Raw genomic sequence first — 17,680 nt, 5'->3', positions numbered from 1 at the left:
TGCAAAAAAAAGTGTGATCGCACAATAGGTTATGGGATATTATATTCACTATAGTAACACTGATGTGTTGTTGTGATGACTGAGGTCGGTGTGAGTTTGTAGACACCAAACATGTATAGGTTTACTTGTATCTAAGGGGTTAAAAAAAATTCACACGCTTGTCCAATAAAAGTGGCATACGTTTTGCGCCATTTTCCGAAACCCGTAGCGTTCTCATTTTTTCTGGCTCTATGGCTCAGTGACGGCTTATTTTTTGCATCTCGAGCTGACGTTTTTAACGGTACCATTTTTGCACAGATGCTACTTTTTGATTGCCTGTTATTGCATTTTGCGCAAAACTTGCGGCAACCAAAAAACGTAATTTTGGCGTTTGGTAAATGGCGTAGTGGCAAAAAAATTCCAATCAGATTAATTAATTTTACATTTTGATAGATCGGGCAATTCTGAACGCAGCAATACCAAATATGTGTATATTTTTTATTTTTTTAACCCTTTAACTTTCAATGGGGTGAAAGGGGGGTGATTTGAACTTTTAGGTTTTTGTTTTTTTTTAAAACTTCTTTTTTTATTTTACTAGTCCCCCTAGGGGGCTATATGGATCAACAATCCGATCGCTCTGCCCTATCTGCTGATCACAGTTATATAGCTGTAAACAGCAGATATGCTCACTCTCTGCTTCGAGTGAAACCGAAAGCAATTCATGTCATCTACAGGAGTCATCACATGACCCTGTGCTAGCATGGCAACCACCGAAAGTCACGTGATCACGCACGGAACTTCCAGTGGGGGCGGCGATAAGTAAAAGTAATGGCCATGTGCATATACAGACTTTGGCAGCAAGATGTAAGGGTTTAAAAGTTGCAGGTGGAAGCGATTCCACTTGTAACTTGCAGGCGCACATGTCAGCTGTTAGAAACAGATCGCTGCGACCTGCCCAAGGCAGGGGGCGGGGATTAACCTCACTCGATCCATGACGGATAGATCCGTCATGGGTCGTGAAGGGGTTAAAGGGAACCTGTCAGAGCCATGAGCAGTTCTGGATGCATATTGCTAATTCCTGCCTAACTGTCCATGTATGTTATAGCAGAGGTAAAGGGATCTTTAGAAAAAGTATTTCCAAACATATTTTATCTTATGCTAATGAACGTGGGGACAAGTCCCAAGGGCGTTATATCCCCTGACTAGCCGCCCTCTTAACGTGTTAGTGTATTGCCCCAGCAGCGGTCAAACCGCTTGGATCCGGGTGTTGCTACTCGTGGCTTGAGGATCTCCGGACCCGGGGGCTCAGGGTCACTCTAAAATGTAATGGGGGGATTATTTACAGTGGATTAGATAGTTCGTGATGCCACCAGTGGTGTGCGGTAACGGGGAGTACCACCGCTGCCGTTGGGAGTACCCGGGGTGATGGAATGGGGGCAGCCAGATGACGTTACCCTCCACGGGTAGGGAAGGCCCCGGGACTCTGGATAGAGGGGTGTGCAGGCTCGCTGGTTGCAGGGGCTAATCAGATACTCACTCAGAAGGAAAGCAGACACTGACAACGTAGTAAACCAAGTCTCTGGGTGCCGCTGCACTCTTGGGGGAGTTCATCCTGGTCTCCGTCCCCTGCAGTACTGCCTGATGGTCCGGAGCCTGCCTCCGTGCACAAATTTTAGTACTGTCCAAGTGGCCCGTAAGCTTGAAAGCTGTCCAGGCCTCGCTCCCCACTTTTTGTGTGAAGGAGCTGTGCTGTCAGGAGCTCAAGCTTGGGATTTCAGTGGGCTGCTTTGGTTGGAAAGCCCTATCCCCCTCGTTGCACTAGTGCCCCCGATCTCTGAGCTTCGTGGGAACAATCCATAAAGTCACTATCCTCTGCAGGTTAATTGCCGGGTTGCTTGAAGCCTCTCTCCGACCTAGGGTCCAGTACCCCGACGTGCTTTCGGTCCCAGACCAGCTATTGTACTTGCTGCTGACCGTCCTCCGAGACTAAGCCAGGCACCCAATCCCAATATCCCGCGACCAGGTCTCCCACTCCTCCGGGTCCAGACCACCGTCTGCAACCCAATTTCTCCTTCCTGGGAGTTAAACGCTCACTCCTAGCTCCTCACTGCTCGAGGGCTACTCCAGAACTGACTTGTCACCTCCCTGCCTGATCCCTAGGTGGGTGGTCCTATTCCAGCTTAGCAGCCCACTGGTGTGCCTGACAGGGTGTGGTGTGAGATGCGATTGGGATTTTTGGATGCGGATGGAGGCAGTGCTGCAGGTTGGGAACCCAGAACCAAGAGGGGTTGAGTCCTGCACTAAGAATAAAGAGCATGCAGTCCCCTGTGACACCCTGACTAGTCCAGGGGCGTCACATTAGCATGCCCACAGGGGTGTACTAACATGCTATTCAATGCATCACCAGCGGTGCCTCACGTATCTGTGTTCACTGTCACGCGCCTCTGAAGGCAGGGCACTTCCAGTCCAACAAATTTACAATATGTCTGTCCTTTTTTGGTTACAATAAAGATTTGTCTTGGTTATTTGCTTGTATATAATTTTACATGCGTTTTGTGCAAACTCCACCTGTGATGGTTAAAAATGGAAGTGGTTTTAAAGCATGACATAAGAAAATATAAGAATCAGTCATTGAATTTGAAAAAAAAGAGAATTTTGTTTACTTACCGTAAATTCTTTTTCTTATAGTTCCGTTTTGGGAGACCCAGACCTTGGGTGTTTAGCTTCTGCCTCTGGAGGACACACAAAGTACTACACTTAAAAGTGTAGCTCCTCCCTCTGAGCTTATACACCCCCTGGTGAGCCAGTCCCAGCCAGTTTAGTGCAAAAGCTGAAGGAGAATAGCCACCCACAAGTAGAACAGAGCAAGAGCCGGAACAACCAGAGACTCTGTCCACAACAACAGCCGGTGATAACACGCGGAACAAGAAATTGCCAACAGGCAACAGGGAGGGTGCTGGGTCTCCCAATACGGAACTATAAGAAAAAGAATTTACGGTAAGTAAACAAAATTCTCTTTTTCTTTATCGTTCCTTTGGGAGACCCAGACCATGGGATGTTCCAAAGCAGCCCCTGGGTGGGAAGAAACAGTATAAACTAAGAAGTAGGCAGAACCTAACTTCACAAATGGGCGACAGCCGCCTGAAGGATGCGTCTGCCCAAGCTCGCATCTGCCGAAGCATGAGCATGCACTTGGTAGTGCTTCGAGAAGGTATGCAGGCTAGTCCAAGTGGCAGCCTGACAGACTTGTTGAGCCATAGCCTGGTGCCTAAAAGCCCAAGAGGCACCGACAGCTCTGGTCGAGTGTACCTTGATCCCCGGCGGGGGGAGGCACCTGAGTACTCTGGTAGGCGTCCGAAATGGTCGATCTAATCCAACGGGCTAAGGTCGGCTTAGAAGCAGGGAGGCCCTTGCGCCGACCTGTTAGCACAAAAAGAGAGGTGCACCGCCTAAGCGCAGCGGTGCGAGACACATAGAACCGGAAAGCACGCACCAGATCTAGAGTATGCAGCGCTTTCTCAAAGCGATGAACAGGAGCCGGACAGAAGGAAGGTAGGGTAATGTCCTGGTTAAGGTGGAAAGGAGAGACCACCTTAGGAAGAAAGTCCGGAGTCGGACGGAGAACCACCTTGTCTTGATGAAAGACTAAAAAAGGTGACTCCGAAGAGAGCGCAGCCAAATCAGAGACTCTCCTGAGAGAAGTTATGGCAACCAGAAAGGCCACTTTCTGAGAAAGACGATACAAAGAAACCTCCCCAAGAGGCTCAAAAGGAGGTTTCTGCAATACCGTGAGGACCAAGTTAAGGTCCCAGGGATCCAAGGGCCACCGATACGGCGGAATGATGTGAGACGCGCCTTGCATGAAGGTGCGGACCTGAGCCAGCCGAGCGAGACGCCGCTGGAACAGAACTGACAGAGCTGAGACTTGTCCCTTGAGAGTTGAGGGACAGTCCTAGCTGCAGACCGGACTGTAGAAAAGACAGAAGGGTCGGCAAAGAGAATGGCCAAGGAGGATGGCCGGTAGAGCGACACCAGGACAGGAAAATTCTCCAAGTCCTGTGATAGATCTTAGCGGAGGAAGACTTACGGGCCCGAGTCATAGTGGAGATGACTTCAGGAGGAATACCAGAAGCCGTCAAAATCCAGGACTCAAGAGCCACGCCGTCAATTTGAGAGCCGCAGAATTCGGGCGGAAAAACGGACCTTGCGAGAGTAGGTCTGGACGGTCTGGGAGATGCCACGGCATCTCTACGGACAGGTGGAGCAGGTCTGGATACCAAGCTCGCCTGGGCCAGTCCGGTGCAATGAGGATGACTCTACGGCCCTCCATTCTGATCTTGCGCAGGACTCTGGGCAAGAGAGCTAGAGGGGGAAACACGTAAGACAGACGAAACTGGGACCAGTCTTGAACCAGAGCGTCCGCGGCGAAGGCCTGAGGATCGTGGGAGTGAGCCACGTAAACAGGAACTTTGTTGTTCTGACGGGATGCCATTAGGTCCACGTCCGGAGTGCCCCATTTGCGGCAGATTGGCTGAAACACTGCCGGGTGCAGGGACCACTCGCCATCGTCCACGCTTTGACGGCTGAGATAATCTGCCTCCCAGTTTTCCACGCCTGGGATGTGGACTGCGGATATGGTGGACTTGGAGTCCTCCGGCCATTGGAGGATGCGTTGTACCTCCATCATTGCCAGGCGGCTGCGTGTCCCGCCTTGGTGATTGATGTAGGCAACCGCTGTCGCGTTGTCTGACTGGACTCGAATGTGCCTGCCCGCCAACAGGTGGTGAAAAGCTAGGAGAGCTAGAAGCACGGCTCTGGTTTCCAGCACATTGATTGAAAGGGCTGACTCGGACGGAGTCCAAGTGCCCTGCGCTCTGTGGTGGAGACATACCGCTCCCCAGCCGGATAGACTGGCATCCTTGGTGAGAATCACCCAGGACGGGGCCAGGAAGGAGCGCCCTTGGGACAGGGAGAGGGGCCGAAGCCACCACTGAAGGGAGTTCCTGGTCCGTGGCGACAGAGCCACTAACTTGTGTAAGGAGGAAGGCCGCTTGTCCCAACAGCGGAGAATGTCCAGCTGCAGGGGGGCGCAGATGGAACTGGGCAAAGGGAACAGCCTCCATGGACGCCACCATTTGACCCAGCACCTGCATCAGACGCCTGAGAGTATAACGGCGGGGCCTCAGAAGAGAGCGCACCGCCAGCTAGAGTGACAGCTGTTTGTTTAAGGGCAACTTCACTAGAGCCAACAAAGTCTCAAACTGCATCCCTAGGTACGTGAGACTCTGGGTCGGAGTCAGAGTGGACTTGGGAAGATTGACAAGCCACCCGAATTGGGCTAGAGTGGCGAGAGTGAGCAAGACACTCCGCTGACAGTCTGCGCTGGATGAAGCCTTGACTAGAAGGTCGTCCAGGTAAGGAATCACTGCCAACCCCTGGAGGTGCAGAACCACAATCACTGCTGCCATGAGCTTGGTGAAAACCCGAGGGGCCGTGGCTAACCCGAAGGGGAGAGCCACGAATTGGAAATGATCTTCTCCTATTGCAAAACGTAGCCAACGCTGGTGTGAAACTGCAATTGGCACATGCAGATAGGCATCTCTGATGTCGATGGACGCCAGGAAATCCCCTTGGGTCATTGAGGCAATGACTGATCGCAGAGACTCCATGCGAAAGTGCCGCACCTGAACACGCTTGTTGAGAAGCTTGAGATCCAGGATGGGCCGAAAGGTACCGTCCTTTTTGGGAACTAGGAAGAGATTTGAGTAGAAACCTCTGAACCGTTCCCGGGCGGGAACTGGTACAATTACTCCGTTGGCCTGCAAGGCTGCCACGGCCTGTGAGAAGGCGGCGGCCTTGGAGCAGGGGGGAGTTGAGAGAAAAAATCTGTTTGGCGGGCTGGAAGAGAATTCTATCCTGTAGCCATGGGAGATGATATCTCTCACCCACTGATCGGAGACTTGTTGAAACCAAGCGTCGCCAAAGTGGGAGAGCCTGCCACCGACTAAGGACATTGCCGGAGCGGGCAGAGAGTCACGAGGAGGCTGCCTTAGTGGCAGCACCTCCTGCGGTCTTCTGTGGACGCGCTTTTGAGCACCAGTTGGATTTCTGGTCCTTAGCTGAGTTAGCGGACGAGGCCGAGGGCTTAGAGGATGACCAGTTGGAGGAACAAAAGGAGCGAAACCTCGACTGATTCCTACCCTGGGCAGGTTTCCTGGTTTTGGTTTGTGGCATGGAAGTACTCTTCCCGCCAGTAGCTTCTTTAATAATTTCATCCAGCTGTTCTCCGAACAGCCGGGACCCAGCAAAAGGGAGCCCAGCAAGGTATTTCTTAGAAGAAGCATCTGCCTTCCACTCTCGAAGCCACAAGATCCTGCGGATAACGAGGGAATTAGCCGAAGCCACCGAAGTGCGGTGAGAAGCCTCCAGCATGGCAGACATGGCATAAGATGAAAAAGCTGAAGCTTGAGAAGTTAAGGCAACCATCTCGGGCATAGACAGGGCTGTATTTTGCCTTCATGCTGCCCTAGGCACTTTAAGTGGTCGCGCCCCTTAGTGACAACGTAAAACTGAGTTTTCGCACACGACATCTGTTTAAGGCAGATCTACTCTGTAAAACACTTGAAAAAGTATCAATAAGAAACGAACCCCCCCCCCAATGGGAATCACCACAGGCACATCAAAACATAGCATGAGTATAAAATATTCCCACCACACCGTCCCCACTTATATACTGTGACTGTGACACTGCCCCTAATAAACACCACACTGCCCTCCCTTATAAACTACTGTATATCCACCACACCTTCCTCGATTATGAAATATGATCTGTACATTGTGAGGAGGGAGCAGCATGATGTGAGGACAATGTCCCATGCATGCTGCCCCCTCCTCACAATGTCCCATGCATGCTGCCCCCTCCTCACAATGTCCCATGCATGCTGCTCCCTCGTCACAATGTCCCATGCATGCTGCTCCCTCCTCACAATGTCCCATGCTTGCTGCCCCCTCCTCACAATGTCCCATGCATGCTGCCCCCTCCTCACAATGTCCCATGCATGCTGCCCCCTCCTCACAATGTCCCATGAATGCTGCCCCCTCCTCACAATGTCCCATGCATGCTGCCCCCTCCTCACAATGTCCCATGCATGCTGCTCCCTCCTCACAATGTCCCTTGCATGCTGCCCCCTCCTCACAATGTCCCTTGCATGCTGCCCCCTCCTCACAATGTCCCATGCATGCTGCCCCCTCCTCACAATGTCCCATGCATGCTGCCCCCTCCTCACAATGTCCCATGCATGCTGCCCCCTCCTCACAATGTCCCATGCATGCTTCTCTCTCCTCACAATGTCCCATGCATGCTGCTCCCTCCTCACAATGTCCCATGCATGCTGCCCCTCCTCACAATGTCCCATGCATGCTGCTCCCTCCTCACAATGTCCCATGAATGCTGCTCCCTCCTCACAATGTCTCATGCATGCTGCCCCCTCCTCACAATGTCTCATGTATGCTGCTCCCGCCTCACAATGTCCCATGCATGCTGCTCCCTCCTCACAATGTCCCATGCATGCTGCTCCCTCCGCACAATGTCTCATGCTTGATGCTCCCTCCTCACAATGTCCCATGCATGCTGCTCCTTCCTCACAATGTCCCATGCATGCTGCTCCCTCCTCACAATGTCTCATGCATGCTGCCCCCTCCTCAGTGTCCCATGCATGCTGCCCCCTTCTCACAATGTCCCATGCATGCTGCCCCCTCCTCACAATGTCTCATGCATGCTGCCCCCTCCTCAGTGTCCCATGCATGCTGCCCCCTTCTCACAATGTCTCATGCATGCTGTCCCTCTCCATGAGCTCCTAATGCTGCCTTCCTCTTTTCCATAATGAGACCTTCATGTTGCCCCACTCATGCTAAGACCACCACACTAACGCTTATGCTGAGACCCCCCCCCACACACACTACCTCACTCTTGATATTGACTCCCCTACATTGCTCCACTCCATACTGATCCCACACATGCTGCCCCTTCTTCACAATGAGCTCCCAATGCTGCCCCCTCTTATTCTGAGTCCTTACACTCCCCCCACCCAATCGATTTTGTCATTGCACTATCCCTCATCCCTTGTCCTCTGTCTCTAGCATTAGCCCCTCTCTCCCACTCCCCCAACATCAGCCTCTCTCCCCCAGCATCAGCCTCTATCTTCCCTCAGCATCAGCCTCTCTTCCCCAGTCTCAGCCTTTGCCTCCCCCCAGCCCCAGCCTGCCCCAGTCTCCGCCTCAGCCTCCCTCCAGCCTCCCTCCAGTCTCAGCCTCAGCCTCCCTCAAGTCTCAGCCTCCCTCCAGTCTCAGCCTCAGCCTCCCTCCAGCCTCCCCCCAGTCTCAGCCTCAGCCTCCCTCCAGCCTCCCCCCAGTCTCTGCCTCTGCCTCCCTCCAGCCTCCCCCCAGTCTCAGCCTCAGCCTCCCTCCAGTCTCAGCCTCAGCCTCCCTCCAGCCTCCCCCAGTCTCAGCCTCTGCCTCCCTCCAGCCTCCCCACAGTCTCAGCCTCTGCCTCCCTCCAGTCTCAGCCTCTGCCTCCCCCCAGTCTCAGCCTCAGCCTCCCTCCAGTCTCAGCCTCAGCCTCCCTCCAGCCTCCCCCAGTCTCAGCCTCTGCCTCCCTCCAGCCTCCCCACAGTCTCAGCCTCTGCCTCCCTCCAGTCTCAGCCTCTGCCTCCCTCCAGTCTCAGCCTCTGCCTCCCTCCAACCTCCCCCCAGTCTCAGCCTCTGCCTCCCTCCAGCCTCCCCCCAGTCTCTGCCTCTGCCTCTGCCTCCCTCCAGCCTCCCCCCAGTCTCTGCCTCTGCCTCCCTCCAGCCTCCCCCCAGTCTCTGCCTCTGCCTCCCTCCAGCCTCCCCCCAGTCTTTGCCTCTGCCTCTCTCCAGCCTCCCCCCAGTCTCTGCCTCTGCCTCCCTCCAGCCTCCCCCCGGTCTCTGCCTCTGCCTCCCTCCAGCCTCCCCCCGGTCTCTGCCTCTGCCTCCCTCCAGCCTCCCCCCAGTCTCTGCCTCTGCCTCTCTCCAGCCTCCCCCCAGTCTCAGCCTCCCTCCAGCCTCCCCCCAGTCTCTGCCTCCCTCCAGCCTCCCCCAGTCTCAGCCTCTGCCTCCCTCCAGCCTCCCCACAGTTTCAGCCTCTGCCTCCCTCCAGTCTCCCCCCAGTCTCAGCCTCTGCCTCTCTCCAGCCTCCCCCCAGTCTCAGCCTCTGCCTCCCTCCAGCCTCCCCCCAGTCTCTGCCTCCCTCCAGCCTCCCCCCAGTCTCTGCCTCTGCCTCCCTCCAGCCTCCCCACAGTCTCAGCCTCTGCCTCCCTCCAGTCTCCCCCCAGTCTCAGCCTCTGCCTCCCTCCAGCCTCCCCACAGTCTCAGCCTCTGCCTCCCTCCAGCCTCCCCCCAGTCTCAGCCTCTGCCTCCCTCCAGCCTCCCCCCAGTCTCAGCCTCTGCCTCCCTCCAGCCTCCCCCCAGTCTCAGCCTCCCTCCAGCCTCCCCCCAGTCTCTGCCTCTGCCTCCCTCCAGCCTCCCCCAGTCTCTGCCTCTGCCTCCCTCCAGCCTCCCCACAGTCTCAGCCTCTGCCTCCCTCCAGTCTCCCCCCAGTCTCAGCCTCTGCCTCTCTCCAGCCTCCCCCCAGTCTCAGCCTCCCTCCAGCCTCCCCCCAGTCTCTGCCTCTGCCTCCCTCCAGCCTCCCCCAGTCTCAGCCTCTGCCTCCCTCCAGCCTCCCCACAGTTTCAGCCTCTGCCTCCCTCCAGCCTCCCCCCAGTCTCTGCCTCTGCCTCCCTCCAGCCTCCCCCAGTCTCAGCCTCTGCCTCTCTCCAGCCTCCCCCCAGTCTCAGCCTCCCTCCAGCCTCCCCCCAGTCTCAGCCTCTGCCTCTCTCCAGCCTCCCCCCAGTCTCAGCCTCCCTCCAGCCTCCCCCCAGTCTCTGCCTCTGCCTCCCTCCAGCCTCCCCCAGTCTCAGCCTCTGCCTCCCTCCAGCCTCCCCACAGTTTCAGCCTCTGCCTCCCTCCAGTCTCCCCCCAGTCTCAGCCTCTGCCTCTCTCCAGCCTCCCCCCAGTCTCAGCCTCTGCCTCCCTCCAGCCTCCCCCCAGTCTCTGCCTCCCTCCAGCCTCCCCCCAGTCTCTGCCTCTGCCTCCCTCCAGCCTCCCCACAGTCTCAGCCTCTGCCTCCCTCCAGTCTCCCCCCAGTCTCAGCCTCTGCCTCCCTCCAGCCTCCCCACAGTCTCAGCCTCTGCCTCCCTCCAGCCTCCCCCCAGTCTCAGCCTCTGCCTCCCTCCAGCCTCCCCCCAGTCTCAGCCTCAGCCTCCCTCCAGCCTCCCCCCAGTCTCAGCCTCCCTCCAGCCTCCCCCCAGTCTCTGCCTCCCTCCAGCCTCCCCCCAGTCTCTGCCTCTGCCTCCCTCCAGCCTCCCCCAGTCTCTGCCTCTGCCTCCCTCCAGCCTCCCCACAGTCTCAGCCTCTGCCTCCCTCCAGTCTCCCCCCAGTCTCAGCCTCTGCCTCCCTCCAGTCTCAGCCTCTGCCTCCCTCCAGTCTCAGCCTCTGCCTCCCTCCAGCCTCCCCCCAGTCTCTGCCTTTGCCTCCCTCCAGCCTCCCCCCAGTCTCAGCCTCTGCCTCCCTCCAGCCTCCCCCCAGTCTCTGCCTCTGCCTCCCTCCAGCCTCCCCCCAGTCTCAGCCTCTGCCTCTCTCCAGCCTCCCCCCAGTCTCAGCCTCTGCCTCCCTCCAGCCTCCCCCCAGTCTCTGCCTCTGCCTCCCTCCAGCCTCCCCCCAGTCTCTGCCTCTGCCTCCCTCCAGCCTCCCCCAGTCTCAGCCTCTGCCTCCCTCCAGCCTCCCCAGTCTCAGCCTCTGCCTCCCTCCAGTCTCCCCCCAGTCTCAGCCTCTGCCTCCCTCCAGTCTCAGCCTCTGCCTCCCTCCAGTCTCAGCCTCTGCCTCCCTCCAGCCTCCCCCCCAGTCTCTGCCTCTGCCTCCCTCCAGCCTCCCCCCAGTCTCAGCCTCTGCCTCCCTCCAGCCTCCCCCCAGTCTCTGCCTCCCTCCAGCCTCCCTCCAGTCTCTGCCTCTGCCTCCCTCCAGCCTCCCCACAGTCTCAGCCTCTGCCTCCCTCCAGTCTCCCCCCAGTCTCAGCCTCTGCCTCCCTCCAGCCTCCCCCCAGTCTCAGCCTCTGCCTCTCTCCAGTCTCCCCCCAGTTTCAGCCTCTGCCTCCCTCCAGCCTCCCCCCAGTCTCTGCCTCTGCCTCCATCCAGCCTCCCCCAGTCTTAGCCTCTGCCTCCCTCCAGCCTCCCCACAGTCTCAGCCTCTGCCTCCCTCCAGTCTCAGCCTCTGGCTCCCTCCAGCCTCCCCCCAGTCTCAGCCTCTGCCTCTCTCCAGTCTCAGCCTCTGCCTCCCTCCAGCCTCCCCCCAGTCTCAGCCACTGCCTCCCTCCAGTCTCAGCCTCTGCCTCCCTCCAGCCTCCCCACAGTCTCAGCCTCTGCCTCCCTCCAGTCTCAGCCTCTGCCTCCCTCCAGCCTCCCCCCAGTCTCAGCCTCTGCCTCTCTCCAGTCTCAGCCTCTGCCTCCCTCCAGCCTCCCCCCAGTCTCAGCCACTGCCTCCCTCCAGTCTCAGCCTCTGCCTCCCTCCAGCCTCCCCCCAGTCTCAGCCACTGCCTCCCTCCAGTCTCAGCCTCTGCCTCCCTCCAGCCTCCCCCCAGTCTCAGCCTCTGCCTCCCTCCAGCCTCCCCCCAGTCTCAGCCTCTGCCTCCCTCCAGCCTCCCCCCAGTCTCAGCCTCTGCCTCCCTCCAGTATCTGCCTTTGCCGCCTCCCCCCCGCATGCGCAGATCTCCGGTCTGCATTAGAGACACTCCCACGCTCCTTATGAATCCACTTACCTGCTCCAGTGCCCGCCGCCATCTTCCTGGCTCACGTGAGTATCCTCTTCTGACACCGGCTTCCATCACGTCCTCCGCGGCGTCCTGCTGTGAGCTCTGCATGTGACGTCCACACAGCAGTGGACGCAGCACAGAGGAAGGAGCTGATTGGTGCGCGCCTGTGACCCCGGAAGTGCAGGCGCCGGCAGTTCCGGGGTCAATCAGCTCCCTGTGCTCGGCGGCCACAAAAAAAAAAAATGTAAAAAAAAAAAAAAAAAAATTTTTTTTTTTTTTTTTTTTGCTGCCAGAAGGTGCCGCCCCTCACAATCTGCCGCCCTAGGCACCGGACCACGGGTGCCTAATGGTAAATACGGCCCTGGGCATAGATTCCCTGGTGAGGGAATGCATCTCCTCTAGAGAAGCAGAGATGGCTTTGAGAGCCCACACTGCTGCAAAAGTTGGGGAAAACGCGGCCCCCGCCGCTTCATACATGGATTTGGCCAGGTCAATCTGACTGTCAGTGGAATCCTTAAGGGAGGTGCCATCAGCCACCGACAACGGTCCGGGCTGAGAGCCTAGACACCGGAGGGTCTACTTTGGGGAATGAGCCCACTCCTTGACCACCTCAAGTGGAAAGGGAAAACGGTCATCAGAACCACGCTTTGGGAAGCGTTTGTCAGGACAGGCCCTGGGTTTGGTCACAGCGGCCTGAAAACTGGAGTGGTTAAAGAACACACTCTTTACTCTCTTAGGCGAGGTAAACTGGTGCTTTTCTGCCAGAGAGGGTTGCTCCTCGGATACTGGCGGATTGAGATCCAGTACAGAATTAATGGAAGCAATCAAGTCACTAAGATCTGAGTCACCCTCGGAAAGATCAATGGGATACATGGAGTTAGCCTCCGAGCCCCCTGTAATGGCATCCTCCGAGTCAGCTCTTGAATCAGAGCCGCGGGATGAGGAGGGAGAGGAAACCCTGCGTCTCCTCTTAGGAGGACGGGGTCTGGGCCCTGATGATGAATCCTCTGAGCTCCGGTGGACGGAGGTCAGATGATAGAGATCCTAAGGGACCCTTAGCAGTAGAGGCACCCTGTGAAGGGGGCTGATGCATATTCAACAAAGTCCTGGACAGAAGTCCCATGGACTCAGCAAAAGACTGGGAGATAGACCTAGAAAAGGATTCTACCCAAGCCGGGGGTTCAGCCACAGGTGCAGGAGCAGCCTGAGAGACCACTGGAGGTGAGACTCCAGGCTGTGGCACCTCCAAGTTAGAACAGACATCACAATGTGGATAGGTGCTCGGTTCAGGCAGCAGGAGCTTACATGCAGCGCATACAGTATAAAGCTTTGGAGCCTTGCTCCTCGTGTGAGATATGCTGCTGGAGTGGGGACAGCTTCTACAAAGAGAATGAACCCCAGAGAGTATATACAGAGGTCCACAACCAGATCGGTTGTGGCTTACCAGACTGCTGGCAGCGGTGTTGTGTGCCCTCCAGATCCCGAAGCCCGGACCCCCAATGCACAGCACCTCAGCAGGGATGCAGAGTGCAGGCCAGCGCAGAGTGAACCCTGTCTGAGAAAATGGCCGCCGGAGCGAAGAGAGGGGGCGGGACTTAGGGCGTTCCTGTAGGAGAGCGGGATCTGGAGGGCCATAGAGACCTATAGGGGAGGAGACACGCACAGCAGTGGGGAGTGTCCCTCCCCTGTGCAGGACGGCCGCCGGGAGGAGCCGAGCCGGTCCCTCTGCATGAGTGACATGCAAGGGCAGTGAACAGAAACTAGGCCTCCGGCAAAGCCGGGGCCTAAATTTGAACGGCGAGGCCGACGCGCAGGCACCATCGGCGCGGTTCTCGGGCGACAGCTAGAGAACCCGCCGGAAATGCCAAGATAAATACAGTAAGCACACTCTCCCCATACAATAAAGCACAGGGACCCCCAACATATAAACGTCTCAGGTACTTAGCTGCTGAGACGCAGGGCCAGGTCCCTGGGGATGAGTGCTCCGGTCCAGCAGGGTCCTAAAGGGCTGCGGATGGAGACCGGTCTCCTGCCAGGCATGGAGACCGCGCTGGCTCCCACTTCAAGCCAGAGCCCAGGAGGGATGGTGAAGGAGCACAGCATGTAAGGCTCCAGCCTTGGAATCAACCTTACAACACCACCGAAACAGTGGGGTGAGAAGGGACATGCCGTGGGTCCAGACGTGGACCCGCACTTCTTCAATCTCATTCCAAAAAGGAAAAAATCATATGAGAATGCATGTGTGGATGTATGCCTCCTAAACACAAAGTGATAAACTGGCTGGGACTGGCTCACCACCAGGGGGTGTATAAGCTCCGAGGGAGGAGCTACACTTTTAAGTGTAGTACTTTGTGTGTCCTCCGGAGGCAGAAGCTAAACACCCAAGGTCTGGGTCTCCCAAAGGAACGATAAAGAAAATGTCATACCTGTTTTATCAAGAATGTGGAAGACTCCATGTGGTTTTTTGTTTTTTTTTTTCATTTAATTATTTTGTTTGTTTGGTTAATATCTGTAAAGTCTATCCCTCGCTCTCTATTATCTATCATCTTTGCATATCTTTAAACACTTAAACTGTAATTCTTTGAATGCATTTAATTCTAGTCCATGTCACATGGATGTCATCTGTGTGCTTTACATCTTTCACAGACTTATTGTCTTTTATGGGTTAGTGTGATCAATGCTGCGGGGAAAAACAAACAGGCACGTCTCACAGGGACTCATGAGGTTCACACAGACCACGTGAAAACACAGAGGTGGGAAGATTAGCATACATTTTAATGGCTTAGCGTGTGCATGTCCCAGTACATGTGAAAACGGATGACACTTTCCAGAAACATGTACATGTGGAAGAGACCTTAGAGGAACAGTGCTGCAGGATCACAGGATCACTGGAGATCCAATCAGATTAGACTCACATTGATCAGTATGTGATGCCATCACTTACTAGAATGGTAATACACCCTTGGGCCCTCTTCAAGCATTCGTGTCCCTGGTACATGTGACGTCTGTTTTCACTAGTACCAAAGACACGGGCACACATAGACCCATGAAAATCAATGGGTCTGCGCACACATGCGGTTTTTCACATGGACCACGTGTTGCATACATGTGTCCGTGTGCTCCAGACATAGACATGTCCATTTTAATCTGGCAGCACGGGTGTCACACAGCCTGCACGGATGCGCTCTGTGTGACACGTACTGGAGAAACACGTTTCTTGCTTCTGACCCCCGCTCATTATGCTCATCGCATACTGTGTTCATTAAACTTCGGGCCGGAAGCAGCAGCAACGTTGAGTCAGCAGGGTCGGAGACCGCAGAGCGGAAGACATCAGCACCAAGGACAGCAGCGACCCGGACAGGTGAGCAGAAAGTTCCTTTTCTCCGTGTAGTATCATGGATAGCACGCGGAGAACACCCATGTGCCAAAATCACTGCACACGGAGGGCCATCCGCACCTTTTACACGTCCGTGCAAAACATTAAAGGGGTTGTTTAGTGAAAACAAGTTCTCGTCTATCCATGACAGGTGATAACTTTCTGATTGGTGGGTGATCCACTGCTGAGACTCACATTGATCTTAAGATTGGGGAATTTTAAACCATTCATTCTCTACAGGGCTGCTGCAAAAAGCCAAGCGATCTGCAGCTCCACAGGAGGTGAATGGAGCAACTTCTTTCAACTGGAAAACCACTTTAACGAAGGATGAATATCATGAAGCCAACCTCAAGAAACAAGGCATCAGATCATTATCACACAAAGAAAGAAGAGCGGCAATTGATCAGATGAAGTCAGACATTCATTTTAAGAGTTATTTATTCTCACAATTAGGTTGATCATATAAAAGCCCTAGAATAAGCTCGGTCACATTTATTTAGAAAACAGGATTATAATTTATAACATGTACCCAACATGATCAGAATGACCGCATCCAATCGACATTTGCGTCCATTGTGATCACCATGAAGGATTACTGAGTCCTCCAACAGGAAAAAAAAACCAAAACGCCTGCTCATATAAAGAAATCATTTCTATCATTACCATAAATAACTGCATTCTGAGAAAATATAGACAACGTATTCTTTCACATTTAACACAGAAAGGAGGAAATAAACCTGGATAGCGGAGATGTAAAAAACATATGGCTTCGGAAAATAGCTAGTCTAGAAAACACTGAGGACGCCTAAAATTAAATATATGTAGGTTCTGTCCATCTACAAAAGGAAGAAGTAAAAAAGTGAGTCCTTTTATAACGCCTGCCCCCCATTATAAATATGCATATCCAGATTGTGGTCTACTGATGAGGGTCTGCAATTGTTAGAAGACAAGTTGTATAAGGCCTAAGACACACGGCAAGAAAAACGGTGCAAGTGGAGTGCGATTATTTTCTCAGCTGTAATCGGACCGAGAAAACAATCGCAGCACCCTGTGGGTGCAATGCGAGACTCTTTCTCTCGCATCCATTCAAGTCTATGAGGCGAGAGAAAAATCGCACTAAACTCGCGGTACACCGGTGTACCGCTAGTGTAGTGCGAGAATGGCAATAGCCGGCTACGGAGGATAGAGGCAGAGAAATCCCTCTCTCCCCTCCTCAGAGCCAGCCCGCCCCCCGCAGCTGAGGTTTGCTCACACAGTTGGACCTCAGTCGCAGGTACACTCGCATGACACTTGGCTCTGCTGTACTGCCAGCGTGAGCAGAGTGTCATGCGAGGGGATCGCAATAATCCCCGTGTGGCCCCGGCCTAAGAGTGACTATGTGCAGATGGCAACAAGCCATACCCTGCTCTCAGAGGCTGCAGCTTGATTACAATGGTTCCTACACTTACACTAATCTTTATATAACCCATAGGACAACCCAATGAAAAGCAGAAAGATATTAGCTTGTCCATATGTTGCCCAAAAATATAAAACTATATTATTCACAAGCTTTAAGAGGTCATCTCGTGAGCTACATTTATCATTTATTCACAGGACAACACAAATTTGTAATTGCTTGGGGGGATCCGGCTGTAGCGACCCCCACTGTTCTCGAGAACAAGGGTTCCAAAGTCATCTGCTCCTTTTGCACAAAAGTAAGATGCACGACCACCACTCAGATGAATAGGGCAGCAGTCACACATGATCACTACCACTCTACTGACACCATTGACCTTGGGACCCCCTTCTTGTGATTGATGGTTGCCACAGTGATGACACATACCAGTCATCTGATCGCAAGAATATGACTTGAGAGACCATTGAGAGAATCAGCGAGACTAGTTGGCAGTATGAAGTCACATACAAAAGGTCATGTGACAGACCATTCACACCAAAAATACTGAGGAGTCGTGCCAGTGTCAAATCGATCCATCCCCCAATCCCACCAACTGCAAAAAATGGTCTAGTGCTCAGGAAACTCCTTTAATGGAGCATAATGGCCACTTTACACACAGAGATAAATCTGTGGCAGATCTGTGGTTGCAGTGAAATTGTGGACAATCAGTGCCAGGTTTGTGGCTGTGTACAAATGGAACAATATGTCCATGATTTCACTGCAACCACAGATCTGCCAAAGATTTATCTCGGTGTGTGACGGGGCCTTAACACCATAGGAAGTTTTCACCGAGAGATGTCCGTTTTGCCAGCACACCGGTACCTTGTATATCGGCATCATTCTGCTGTTCACGAACTCAATGTGTTCAGCTCTATTCACTGTGCCTTGGCTCCTTTAAGGGACTTTTACAGTCATATTACGTATATCTGACAACCAGTTACAGGACAACTCAAATGGTATCACGAGGTGAAATAGACATATGTGCTGGAAACAACTACGATGGTTAGAGCCTGGCTGAAGGAGCCGCAGA

Source organism: Anomaloglossus baeobatrachus, chromosome 6, assembly GCF_048569485.1.
Source record: "Anomaloglossus baeobatrachus isolate aAnoBae1 chromosome 6, aAnoBae1.hap1, whole genome shotgun sequence".
Lineage (NCBI taxonomy): Eukaryota > Metazoa > Chordata > Amphibia > Anura > Aromobatidae > Anomaloglossus > Anomaloglossus baeobatrachus.
Note: the sequence above shows the minus strand (reverse complement) of the source record.